Consider the following 13,439-nt stretch of genomic DNA (forward strand, 5'->3'; position numbering starts at 1 on the left):
ACGAGGGGCTAGGTTCGTGCCCCCCCCAAGTTCGAGACAATTAACTTGGAGACGAGACGAGGATAGAAAATATGCCACCAGGTTTATTGTACGTTTGCAAACGGAGAGCAGCAAGCACGGGCTAGCTCTGACGTTCCTTTTTACATGTCAAGCTTTTAAAGGTTTGTATGATACATGTTTATTTGTTTTTCTTACAGGTGAGGGCTTATCTGTTCCATTTCGGACATGGAGATTGCCTAAGGTAAGTAATTAACACTGCATATTTATTTAAGGGCTGTGTCCTTGTTGCAACACTTATGATTGTATCAGCACCTAAGATTGTATTACCATCTCTGATTGTATCAGCCTCCCATATCACCTTGTATCAACCTTTAATATTACATTGTATCAACATTTTGTATCACAATCCCCCCTCAGAAGCCTCAAAAAGACCTTTTGGTCCTTTTTGAGGTCTTCTACACTCTTTCATACGGTTCGGCATTTTGTACAATACGTTGGTACAGGATCCTTTCATACCTGAGTTGTTGTTTTATCAGTATTCGGGAGAATATCTTCATTACACACGAGATCATGCATGGCATGGTGATTAGAATAAGCAAAAAGATGCATCCTATGATAAATAAGTGTCTCAACCATGCCCAATTGGGTAGCCAATCAGTGAGCCACTCCCAATTCAAACCTTTCCATTCCTGTACCTGTACATGTGCTACCTTCTCTGCCTCTTCCACTAATTGATGAATGACATTACTGTTGTCATCTATCTGCATACAGCAAGTCCCGGAGGTCGCATTTAGGGCTGCGCAGAGCCCCCCTATATGTAGGAAGACGATATCCAACCCCCTCCTGTTATTCATTTCTTCCCTCCTCAGCTGTTGGACTTCCTTGGACAGGGCTAGGATCGCCTGGCTAGTGGCATTTGTAGCTATTTCCACCACTGCCTGTAGGCGAATTATGCTATTGGTCATGGAGCGTGCGCCTCTAATTCCTATAGTACTCCAGGTGAGGGGCTCGTAATAGTCAATTAAATCCTGAGGGGTCCAATATTTTTGCCCCCATTTTTGGTTCCCTGCGTGTAGGGCGCCGCGGGATTTCCGGTACCGGGGGGAGAGTATTGGGGCCCCTGCGTCAAATTTTTGAAAGGCTGGTATTACACATCCCAAGTAACAGCTGCCTACCCATCCCGGAGGTAGTGCGGTATACGCCTGACTTCCACATATGAAATAATGGTGCTGGAGGGCTTTCTTACCTCTCCATGGGAGGGTTTTCCCATTTTGTCCCTCCGTGGGTTTGGAGCCGTTGGGTTCCGATCGGGCTCCTGTTTGGATGTGGTACCACCTGCCGAGGAAGGGGGCACTAAAGAATTTTGGATCGGCAACGCTATAGCTGCATTGGATAAAGGAGGAGTTAGATGTTTTGTTTAGGCATCCGTCACTTTGGCTATACCAACTGTTTTGGAGGACCCATGATTCTTTGGCATACCAGCTGCTCCCATCTTCCCGCCTCCATTTAAGGGAGGTGGAGTTATCCTGTAGGGTCCCGGTTGATATGTTATGCGTTCTGCAAATACACGCTTCCCAAGCTGAATAAGAGTAAGAATTGCAGTGACCTGTGCCTAATTTCTCTTGTGTACACAGTTTTTCCTTATATTCACACCACCCTGTCGCGTTTTTACTGGAATACCGGCGGTGGGTGCCATTCCATCTATCAGTACAATTAATCATTAAGGTAGTCACCGGGTCAGGCTCCCAGGAAAGGGTATAGTTACACTGGCTATGCCCTACCGGAATCGTGGCATTCCCTTCTGATGCCCGTTTCCAACACCAATTGCCCCTTCCTGGTATGACCGTGAGCGACACGTTTCTGACCCAAGTATGGTTCGCGGGGTAATCCACGGCCATTTCCAGAGAAGTCAAGGGGAGCGGTCTTAGAGGGACATGGGCCCTACCCGTTGGTATGCAGACCCAACATTTAGTCAGATTAAATTCCTTGGAAATGTTCCTAAATACATTGAGCACTTGGTTTTCTCCCCCTGGCATCTGGTCCTTAGACCATGCGCTTTGGCTCCAGGAGCTGGAGAGGAATAGGAGGGGAAACCACAGGCACGTTTTTGTTCGTGAGGGGAGCATATTGTCCTGTGCCTGCCACTTTTATGGGCTATTTTGCGCAGGTCAATTTCAGCTTCAGGCTGAGACCGGGGACTGTCTCCGACAGCCACTTGTCTTCGGGCTCTTCTGTCCTACCTGCCCCTGCTGTTGGGGAATCCTTGGCTATTTCCGTACCTGGCTCCACATGAATAGGGGCTGCCGCTCTTTTTATCCTGCTGACGTGGGTCCACTTGGCTTGGCCGAAGACCTTGACTGTGGCCTCAGTGACGATTGCAATCTGGACTGGCGGCCCCCAGGTGGGCTGCAACGCCTCCTTCTTCCAGGTCTTTATCCGGATCCAGTCCCCTGGTTTGAATGGGTGGATTGCTACATCTAGAGGCAACCTCTGGTATTCCCATACGTGCCTGTGGATAGAGGAGAGAACAGACTGCAAAGCAACAACATATTCTTTTACAATGACATCTCCTACCACCTGGGTAGGCTCAAGGGGTCCTGTCTGTGGCGTTGTCACAACGGGAGGCCTCCCATACAAGACCTCAAAAGGGGTCAATTTAGTCTTTCCCCGCGGGGTATTCCGGAGTATGGTAAGTGCCAGGGGTAGCGCTTGCACCCAGTTCATTTTTGTCTCTATGCAAAGTTTGGTTAGCAGGGCTTTGATCGATTTGTTACACCTCTCGACTTGCCCAGAAGATTGCAGTCTCCATGGGGTGTGCAACTGCCATTTAAATCCTAATGGCTCCTGTAGCTGCTGCACCACTTTCGATATAAAATGTGAGCCTTGATCGGATTCTATAACCTCAGGCAGGTAGAATCGGGGAATTATTTCCTTTAGCAGTGTCTTGGCTACCACGTGCGCCGTTGCCTTTCGGGTAGGGTAGGCTTCAGTCAGTTGATCCACAATTACCAAGAGATATTTAAAAGTCTGGGTTCTTGGAAGCTCAGCAAAGTCTATTTGTAGCCTCTGAAAGGGGTAATATGCCCAGGGCCGTCCTCCCATTGGTTGTGGTGGAGTGTTACCCTTCTGATTTACTGCCGCGCAGGTTGGGCATTGGAATGCTGCTCGTTGGGTCTCGACATAGAGTCCGGGTGCGATCACCTGTCTGATGAGGAGATCCCCTAGTGCCCTTCCTCCCATGTGCGTCTGTGCGTGTGCCTTCATTACGATATGCCGCAAAAGGGCCCGGGGAACTGCGATCTGCCCCGTGGGCAGCTGGAACCAACCTGATGCCAGCAAAACTCCCTTTTGTCCTAGGAGCTGATTTGTTTCGGCGGGCGAATACTGAGGTTCATACGCTGTTAAGGGCATGGTCACAACCGCTTGGAGGGGGAGCTCCTCTCGTTCGTTCCCTATTGCTGCTTCTTTGGTGCATGAGTCTGCTGCCGTGTTTCCCTTTCTATGTTCAGGAGATCTTTCCCTTCCATGAGCTAATATGTGCATAATAGATACCTCTGCGGGGAGCTCTACCGCTTGCAGTAATTCTTTAATCAAGTCTAAATTCTCTATTGGCTTTCCATTGCTCCCCGTGTATCCCCTTTCTTTCCATATGGTGGCAAAAGCGTGTACCGCGTTAAATGCATATCGGGAATCGGTATATATATTCACCCGTTCTCCCTTTGTCATTTTCAGGGTTATTATGAGGGCAGTTATTTCCGCTTGTTGTGCTGAATAATGGTCTGGTAGCCAACCCCTTCTCACGCACTGGCCATCTTCCACTATTGCGTATCCTGTACGTCTTTTCCCATCCACCACTCTGCTGCTACCATCTATGTATATTTCCCTGGCTTGGGGAAGGGGATTGTCCGTTAGATCTAGTCTGGGTTTAGTTTGTATCTGCAGGGCGGTTTCGCAATCATGCACGAAGTTCCCTGGTTCTGGTAACAGTGTGGCGGGATTCAGGGTGTTACAAGTCCTTAATTTCACTCCCTGCCTTCCCAGGAGTTGCTGCTCATATTGGGTGAGTCTGCTTGGGTTAAGGATTTTGGATGCTTCTGACCCCAGTATTTTTACTAGGTTGTGTGGTCCTGTTATCTCCACATCCCCCCCCATCATGATTTTGTCAGCCTTTTTGAGCAGCTGCCACCGTTTTCAGGCCGGCCGGCCAACCTTGTGCCACTGGATCTAATTTTGTGGAGTAGTAGCCTACTGGGACTTGTTTGAGGCCGAATTTCTGGGTCAACACTCCCGCTGCCATCCCTCTGTTTTCTGACACGTATAGGCGGTATGGTTTCTTAGGATCGGGGAGGGCCAACGCGGGGGGCTTGTTGGAGCGACGCCTTTAATCGGGAGAAGGCGACCTGGCATTCCTTTGTCCATTTCCACCCCTCCTCCATTTGGGCTTTCTCCAACATCTGGTACAGGGGTCTCGCAATCTCTGCATAGCCGGGGATCCAAGCTCGGCAGAAGCCAACCAGACCTAAGAATTGTCTCAGGGTCCTTACGTTGTGAGGGGCGGGCAACCTACAGATGGCCTCTTTCCTCTCTGTCGACAAAACCCTTCCCTCTTGGGACACTAGGTATCCAAGATATGTCACTTGGGGCTGGCACCACTGGACCTTCTCCCTTGAGACCCAGTACCCCTTTTCTGCTAGGTAATTAAGTAGGTACACTGAATCTCTCTCACATTGGGGCCTATCAGGGCTGCAAAGGAGAAGATCGTCCACGTAAACTAGGAGCGCCGAGGGTGGCTTCCGTTCATACCACCCCTGGGGGTCCATTTGGAGGGCTTTAGTGAATTCGGAGGGGGACCCCAGGAACCCTTGTGGGAGAACTTGCCACGTGAGCTGACAGTTCCTCCCTGTGTCCGGGTCTTCCCATTGGAACGCGAATAGTTCCTGGCTGTCCGGGTGCAAGGGGATCGAGAAAATGCGTCTTTCAGGTCCAAGACTGTGAAACAGCGGGATCCTGCCGGGACTTGCGTAAGGATAGTGTGGGGATTAGGGACCACTGGCAGGTCCTCCTGTACTTTATTATTAATAATCCTCAAATCTTGCACCAACCTATATTGGCCCGGTCTCCCTTCCTTGGGTACCCCGAAAATGGGGGTATTATGTGGGCTGGTCGTGATCCTAACCCAGCCGTCCTTCTTGAATTGGGTTAACAGGACTCCCAGTGCCCTCCGGACCTCTGGTTTCAGTGGGAACTGTTTCACAGGGGTGGGCTTCATGTTTGGCTTTACTCGGACGCGTACTGGTTCTGCATACCTTGCCCTTGCTGGGTTTCCCTCCCTGGCCCAAACCTCCTGGCTTATGGGTAGATCCTCAAGCTGGGGGCCCTCCCTCTTTGGAGTGGGGGTTCCCCCCTCTATTATCGCCATCTGGTAATTGGCCTCCTGTTCCTTTGGTATCCAGATTTTTAATGTCCCATTTTTAAAACTAATCTGGGCCTGTAATTTCGTTAGGAGGTCTCTCCCCAGGATGGCCAGTGGACAGGTTTCCAAGATTAAAAAGCGGTGCTTGACTAGTTGGGTCCCAGCCTGTACTTTTATCATGCGGGAAAGGTGAAGCCTCTGTTTTTGTCCTGAGATGCCCATTACAGTCTTAGTTTCGGGGCTTAGGTGGTTGGGGTCCGCCCCTGGGATCATGGAAAAGGTGGCTCCGGTGTCTACTAATGCCGTCATGACCCTTTCTCCGATCTTGATGGGGATAAGGGGTTCCGGACATTGGGGGCCATCTTTTCTGCCCGACCACCTTCATTCAGATTCCTCCCCCGCGTAATTGATGTTCCCTTCATTTTCCACCCTCTCCTTCCTCGGAGTTTTGCAATCCTTTGCCCAGTGGCCCTTTTTTAAGCATCAGGCACACTGGTCTTTTTCTAGGTGTCTCCGCGGGCCTCCGGGATGAGGTTGGGAGGGTGGGCGGGGGTGATCTTTCTGCGGTGCGGCCACAGCTGCGGCTATCATCGCACACTGTCTTTTCAGCAACTTCCCTTCTTCCTTTCTCTCTTTCTCATCCCTATTCACATATACTTTATATGCTATCTCTACAAGCTGACCCATCGCCATAGCCATGGCGCCGTCCACTTTCTGCAGTTTTTTTCTAATATCTGCGGCACTCTGGCCTATGAATAACGTTGCCAGCAGCCTCTGGTTCTCTTCCCTATCCGGGTCTAGCTCGCTAAATCTCCTCATTGTGTCTTGGAGGCGGTTTAGGAATGTGGCCGGGTCTTCCTGTTTTCCCTGTCTCACTTCATAAAGTCTGGCAAGGTTTACTGGCTTGGGGATGGCCATTCAGAGGCCATGGAGAATGAGCCTCCTGTAGTCCCGTAAGGAGTGTGGCGCCCCTCCCCTTGCGTCCCACTTTGGTTCTTCTGTTGGGAGGGCCTCGTCTACCGGAACCCCCCTTGTCCCCGCATCCGCGAATTCCTGGGCTGCCTGTTTCTGTGCCTTGGATAGGACCAGTGTCCATTCCTCCGTACTTAGGAGGATATTCATCAGGGTCTGAATATCTCCCCAGGTGGGATTGTGGCTCACAAATATTGTCTGCCACAGACTAACCATTTTGTCCGAGTCCTCTCTTAGGGTGGGTGTCTGATTGCGCCAATTAAAGAGATCGGACGTGGTGAATGGCACATATACATAGGAGGGGCCTTGGTCCATGGGTCCTGGTACCTCCCTCATGGGTGCCTGGAACTGGGATTCTGGGGTCTTTTGGGGTCTCCTTTCCCTTAATGTCATCCCTTCGCCCTGCTTCTCCGCTCCCCCGGGATCCTTGATTTCCTGTGGCATTTTGAGCCTATGTTGTTTTGCTTGGGCTTGCTCGGGGGGGTCTATTGGCTCATCTTCGATCAGGGACCGATATGCCCCTGGGGGGGGTAGTACGGTGCGGTCAGGTCTGGTCTAGAAGAGGAGGGGGGAGAAGTTTCCTTTTCTCCTTCTGCCCTTCCTCTATAAGGCGGGGGACAATCGGATTCGTCCTCACTCTGCAGGACAGGCATTTTTTGCTTCCGGGGGGGTATTCCAGATTGTGACAAGGCCATGGCCAGCGCACATTCTGGGGGGTTATTGTCCAGCTCCCTCCACATCAGGGCATATTGGATGGAGTCCCACTGGTGTTGATCCCGCAATACTCTAAGTACTGTCTCAATTCTAGCTAATTCGAACGTTCCCTGGGGGGGCCATCCCACATCCAGGGAAGGCCACAGCTTCTGACAATAAAAGATCAGTTTCCCTTGTTCGAGGGGGTAAGTGGTTTGTTCCTGGATGGTCGGAAAGACGCTGAGTGCGCACTGGAGAGGGGTGTCTTTCCCAGCGTGCTTTTCCCCCGGCTTTTCCCCATTGCCTCTCCTCCTCTCCTTTGAAGCCCCTTTCCCCATCCCTGCACAGGGTTCCTCGTCTATGCGGATGGTAGCGCCAGCTTCTTTGGACGCAGATAGGGGTCAAAGCCACACGCTTCGCTGGGTTCCCAGCCCAGTCCCTCGCGGGAGTAGGGAAACGCGGTACTGCAGCTCCACACTCACTTCGGGATAAATCCCGTCTCATTCACTCCAGTTGCACTTGTTCTTTCACACATGCCAGGAAGGACTATACTTACCCGGGTGGACACCAGCCTCCCCACCCTTCTGTCGTCTCTCTTACAGAGCCACCGTTGTGATACCCTCTCTCCTCCTTCTGAATCTTTGCGGCCTCGGGGCGGACAAAGCTGGTCCGGAGCGCTCTTCCCGACTCTCCGTGGATTCCCCCAAGGGGGAGCGAGGGGTCACTAAGCGGCACCTGGTTGGCTCGCCATTTTTTGTTACGCCCAACGAGGGGCTAGGTTCGTGCCCCCCCAAGTTCAAGTCAATTAACTTGGAGACGAAACGAGGATAGAAAATATGCCAGCAGGTTTATTGTACGTTTGCAAACGGAAAGCAGCAAGCACGGGCTAGCTCTGACTTTCCTTTTTACATGTCATGCTTTTAAAGGTTTGTATGATACATGTTTATTTGTTTTTCTTACAGGCGAGGGCTTATCTGTTCCATTTTGGACATGGAGATTGCCTAAGGTAAGTAATTAGCACTGCATATTTATTTAAGGGCTGTGTCCTTGTTGCAACACTTATGATTGTATCAGCACCTAAGATTGTATTACCATCTCTGATTGTATCACGTTGTATCAACCTTTAATATTACATTGTATCAACATTTTGTATCACACAACCAAGCATGTTTGGTCAATAACTATTTAGCCCTTACTCTCGGCATCAGCTTTTGTGAAAAAGCTTGATCACCTGTAACAGGATAAGATTGTGTGGAAAATAAAGCTTCTGGGCACCACACCTTTGTTTGAAGAATGGACTGGCTCCTAAGCACACAGATCCTCTGTGCTAAGTGCCAAATGTGGCCCTTGTCAAATGGGAGGGGGGCCTCTGCTAAGAGGGAGATCAGGGTTCAAATCCCCACACAGCTATGAAGCTCACTGGGTGACCTTGGACCAATCACTGCCTCTCAGCCTCAGAGGAAGGCAATGGTAAACCACCTCTGAATACCGCTTACCATGGAAACCCTATTCATAGGGTCGCCAAAAGTCAGAACTGCCTTGAAGGCAATCCATTTCCATTTTCAATGTGAGTTTGCTCTGCTTTCTTTCATGCACTGGCCTCCTTCAAACTCTCTGCTAGTTAGGGTTGCTCCTTTTTCATAAGGTAGCAAAGCAGTGCTAATATGCCCAGGGAACTGCAAGGCTACCTAGTCTGTTGTTATCATGAACAGCATGAGGAACTGAACACTGTCTAATGCTGCCTACAGTCTTAATCCTCTGCAATATGAGCAACAAAAACAGTTTATTGCTTGCAAACCTGCATACCTTAATTCTCTTATTTAATATTAGAAGAGCTGGACAATTTTAAAAATAGTATTGCTCTTTGTGTTCACAAATATCTGATGAGTTTTGCATTTGATTCTGCCAGTTCTGTAACCCTGCCTGTATGCATGTTGAAATGCATTTTAAGGATAAGCAAACAACTCATCTTTAGAGTTCCCTCTTGTGGATATTCTGTGTACAGAAAAATACCACAGTGGATTTTTAAAATATTCCTCAGAATGTAGTTCTATATAGTGCCAAGCTTAAAGATGCAACAGTTTAGAAATGCACCAGCAAGTTGTGGGGGAAAGTAACAACCTAGGCCAGCCCATATGAAGATGAATGTTTGCTTTAAAACACATTTCCCTATCAATTTTGCATTGAATAAATAAAGGCCTCATGAAGAAACATTAGATCAATTTATTTGTTGTCCTGTCTGGCATTTATTCATTAGTCTCATGGCATAACTAGGGTCATAACCATTCAGGAATATTCCAGCTCCTTCCCAAATTTTCAGTTTTCATTTAAAAACAAAAGCATAATGGCACAATCCATTTCTCCTCACATGAGACCCAGTTGATGCAGTGGTTAGAGTGTCAGACTAGGGCTGAGAAAACATCATTTCAGATTACCAGTCATCTATGAAACTCACTTTGGACCAGTCACTATCTGTCAGCTTAACCTACCTCACATGATTGTTATATGGATAACTTGACATCTTGCTCACTACTTTGTGACATTTCAGTACTCGAGATATTATCCTACTACAGTGTTTGGATTTTTTCCCTATTGGATCACACATTATGTTTGGAGAAGTTATTGAATGAACTTTGTGGAAGGACCCATCTCTTCCAGAGGATTGAATAGTATAACAACCATAATGATAATGCCAGATTTAAATCAATGAATTCCAATGGTTTCTAGAGGTGGTCAATTATCTGAACAAATATAATTTACTAGCCTATTTATTTATATCTTGCCCTTTATCATATATGTTCTCAGGGTAGTAGGTTACAATAGGAAATTACATTGCCATTAAAATAACAGCTGAAATAGTATTGTTCAGGAAAGGGAATGAAAAATAACATGAATAGTTTTTGAACACAGGAATTCAAGAAGGCAGGGATGCCTTAAAAGAGAAGCTAATGCAAAAGCCAGAATAAAATGTTATACCTCAGGTGGATCCATAAACATTTCTATACCCACACCGTCACAGTAAAGGCTGGTGTCCTTACACAGGAATTGCAATTAAATATTCTGTATTTTATATATAAGGCTAGATGATGACCATAAGCCATTATTCACAAAGCCAATCAATAACTGAAGCTTAAAGATTCAGATAAGCTGCAAATGTGGGGTTGGGTTATAACATGCACTAAGTAAATTTATGTGTATCTCAGTGAGTTACCATAGTTTAGAGCAGTAATTTGCTATGTGAGGTTTGAAAGGGCCTTAGAAAGTGAAACAAAATGCAGATTTAATTGTCCAGGCATTTCCATTAGCTAAACAAATGTAGCAGATAAAAGCAGGCACAGGGAAAGATGAATCACTAAGAGATGTGAAAGAAATCAAAGAGGGTGATCCAAAAGTCAAAAGTAGCTATGGTTTAAAGCCTACGATACTTCTGGAATTGCAGAAGCTGGATTACAAAATTGGGCTAGTGGTAGACTAGCCTGAGTTATTGGAATGATTGGTATAATGTAAACGCTAATGTAAATTTAATACACCATTGAACATACTTGAAAGTAACAAAAATATACAATTAAAATATCATTTGGGAGGGACACTTAAAAGGTACAAAGGGCAATTAAAAACACCAAAAATGTTTTAAAGATATTTTAGTATGCATTACCATAAAGATTACTGCAGAGTAACAGAGCTGATATATAAAGAGTGTCAACAGTGCCCTTTCACATTAAAAAATGGGATCAAAAATGGCATCAAGCAGCAGATCAGGGCAATAATGGCTATAAGCAAGTGTGAAAAAATATGAATGTGTGAAAGGTAGTGTTTTTCATAGACTTTTCATACCCAACGTAATGACGATTTTCACATAAAAATTTTGATCATTACAAAAATTCATAATAGCACTAAGTATGATTAAACAATGACAAAATATTAACTGGGAACTCAAAGTATGGTTTGATAACTGCAGATATTATTATTATTACTACTGTTACTGAACCTCTACATTCTACAACATTGTAATCAACTATGACAACCATATGGAAAGGAATATTTTCAAGATGTGGAATTCCAGAAAACTTAATTAGTAATAACGAGTCACAGTTTTAAGTAGTTAATTTGGGCTTATTAATTAAGCCATGGATAATCAGCAACTTTTTTTCTGCTGAGGGCTGTATTCCCTGAATGCTGGTGGTGGGTAGGACTGAGACCATTGGTGGGCAGGCCAGAGCCAAAGTAGACGGAGGCATCCCTTTGCTCTCTTTCTTGCTCTTCCCACCCTTTCCTCCCCACTCAGCAGGTTGCCGGGGGGGGGGGTCACTCTTGCCAGAGGTCTGAACTGATTGCTTAACTAATTACTTGCACAGGGCTTCTGCTATTACGCCAAGGGCTGCAGGTTGTCAACCCCTGCATTACACAATTAAAACAAATGGAAGCAGGTGGGAACATTTTATCAGAGCATAAATTTGAAATAATGTGAAAGGCCTGATGTTGAAAACTTTTAACTGCAGGGTTTATTTGTATAATATGCTTCTACCCTATGCAGGAACACCTCCGAAACATGGCTGGTTGTCTGCAAAACTGGTAATAGGAAGGCAAAAAATCCACTTCATCTGCTGTCCATATTGATTTGATGAAGAATCATAGCAATGGGAACATGCTGCAGATGAAATAAATCCAGCAACAAAAGAATAAATTTTAATATGAAACAAGTAATTTTCTGAGGAATTGTATCTGCCATACCAGGAACCATCCTGGAACTATTAAGGAACAGTTGAATCTATAATATTACTTTTTTCGACAGATAACAAAGACTTGGTTCAATGGAAGAAACTGATTTCACTGGGTGTGATTCTACTCTTCCCATGGAGAAAAAAGTTCCACATAGATGACTAGGAAAACAGAAATGAATAAGGAAATGAAACAATTGGAAGAAAGGACATTGGTCTGATCTATTCAGCCTTTTTCCATGTCCTCTCCCCTTCTTTGCTGTTCAGGAACTGAGCTCTGAGTATAACAGTAGAGATGGAGAGTTCAATTGTGCAGCCCATTCTACAATCTCCACTCACTGAATATTCTGTTTCCCAATCTCCACACCTCCTCAGGAAGCAGTAGCGGTGTAGGGTGAAGTTTCCAATGGACATGTCAGGCTCCTTGATGAACCCCTACATATATATATAAAACCTGACTAGATTAGAAATCTGAATGCCAGCTCTTGTGTTGATTCTCACTCCAGGAGACCAATGGGGTAACTGCCTATTTTAACATTTTTATGCTTGCAATTTTTTGCTCTGGCAATTTATAGCATGCTTTAGGACTTATATAATTCCTTTCTGTCTTTATTTATTTGCTTGTCTGTGAGTCAAGGCAGTGTGGCCAATGTGGTACCCTCTAGATGCTGTTGAAGCACTGCCAGTGGTCAGGGATGATGGGACTTATAGTCCAACAACATCCCCTGTTTAAAGTCAAGGGCAAAAGTCAACAATGCAAACTGATCCCCCTGGCTTGCATTTTAGGGACATAATTTTCTGGGTAACCTATGTGTGACTCTGGAAATATGAAATGTGAAGTGAGCCTGTCTTTGAAATATTGAGAAGTGCTAGGAAATGACATAAGTTTTGTTCTTTACCTTTTTCTCCTAGTAACTTTTGTATTAAGTGGGCAAGGAAAAGGTGGAGGTTTGGTATACTCGGTGATTGTAATGATGTCCAGTGGTGCTGTGTGTCTGAAGCTTGGTTCTCATTGAAGTAGTCAGGGTTGGCACCAGGCATGACTGGGCCCTTGGGCACCAGCCTGCCCCGGGAGCGCAGCTGCTGCCTGTTCCATCTACCTCTCTCTTATCTCCTGCTGCTGCGCACAAAGGGCTACCATCAACCAAGATGGCAGCAGAGGCTTCTCTAAGGGGCTAATGTCCCTGCTGCCATCTTAGTTGATGGCACGCATGTGCGGTATGCTACACGCACATATGCTCAACTGCCTGCCATCAACCAAGATGGTGGTAGGGGCATCAGCCCCTTAAAGAAGCTTCTGCCGCCATCTTTGTTGATGGTAACCCTGCTTGTGCAGCATGCGCAGCAGCAGAAGACAGGAGAGGAAGGTGGAGTGAGAGAATGGGTGGGCAGCCTGGAAGCTTCCTCCCTGCCATGTGCGGCAGGGAGCCTGCCACGGATTGTGGAAGGGGAGCACTACTCCCCCACCCTAACAAGGGGCCCTTCAGGGGCCTGTGTGAGCCATGGGGCCCTCAGTCAGGGCCCGACCTGGCCGCCCTTTGGTGCCAGCCCTGGAAGTAGTCAACCTGTTTCAAGACTATAACACTTCAAACTTGCAGGGTGGCTCACATGATAATATGTTTCTCTAGACAAAAATTCCCCTG

General features: G+C 46.8%; 1 long non-coding RNA gene across 1 annotated transcript; it reads left to right on the plus strand.

Annotated features, from left to right (window-relative positions):
* Positions 1-200: 200 nt before the first annotated feature.
* On the plus strand, positions 201-12,888 carry LOC133388323 (uncharacterized). Its single transcript, XR_009763738.1, has 3 exons — positions 201-241; positions 8,041-8,084; positions 11,613-12,888. It is a non-coding gene; the product is annotated as an uncharacterized LOC133388323 (long non-coding RNA).
* Positions 12,889-13,439: the final 551 nt, after the last annotated feature.

This window comes from Rhineura floridana, chromosome 7 (genome assembly GCF_030035675.1).
Source record: "Rhineura floridana isolate rRhiFlo1 chromosome 7, rRhiFlo1.hap2, whole genome shotgun sequence".
NCBI lineage: Eukaryota > Metazoa > Chordata > Lepidosauria > Squamata > Rhineuridae > Rhineura > Rhineura floridana.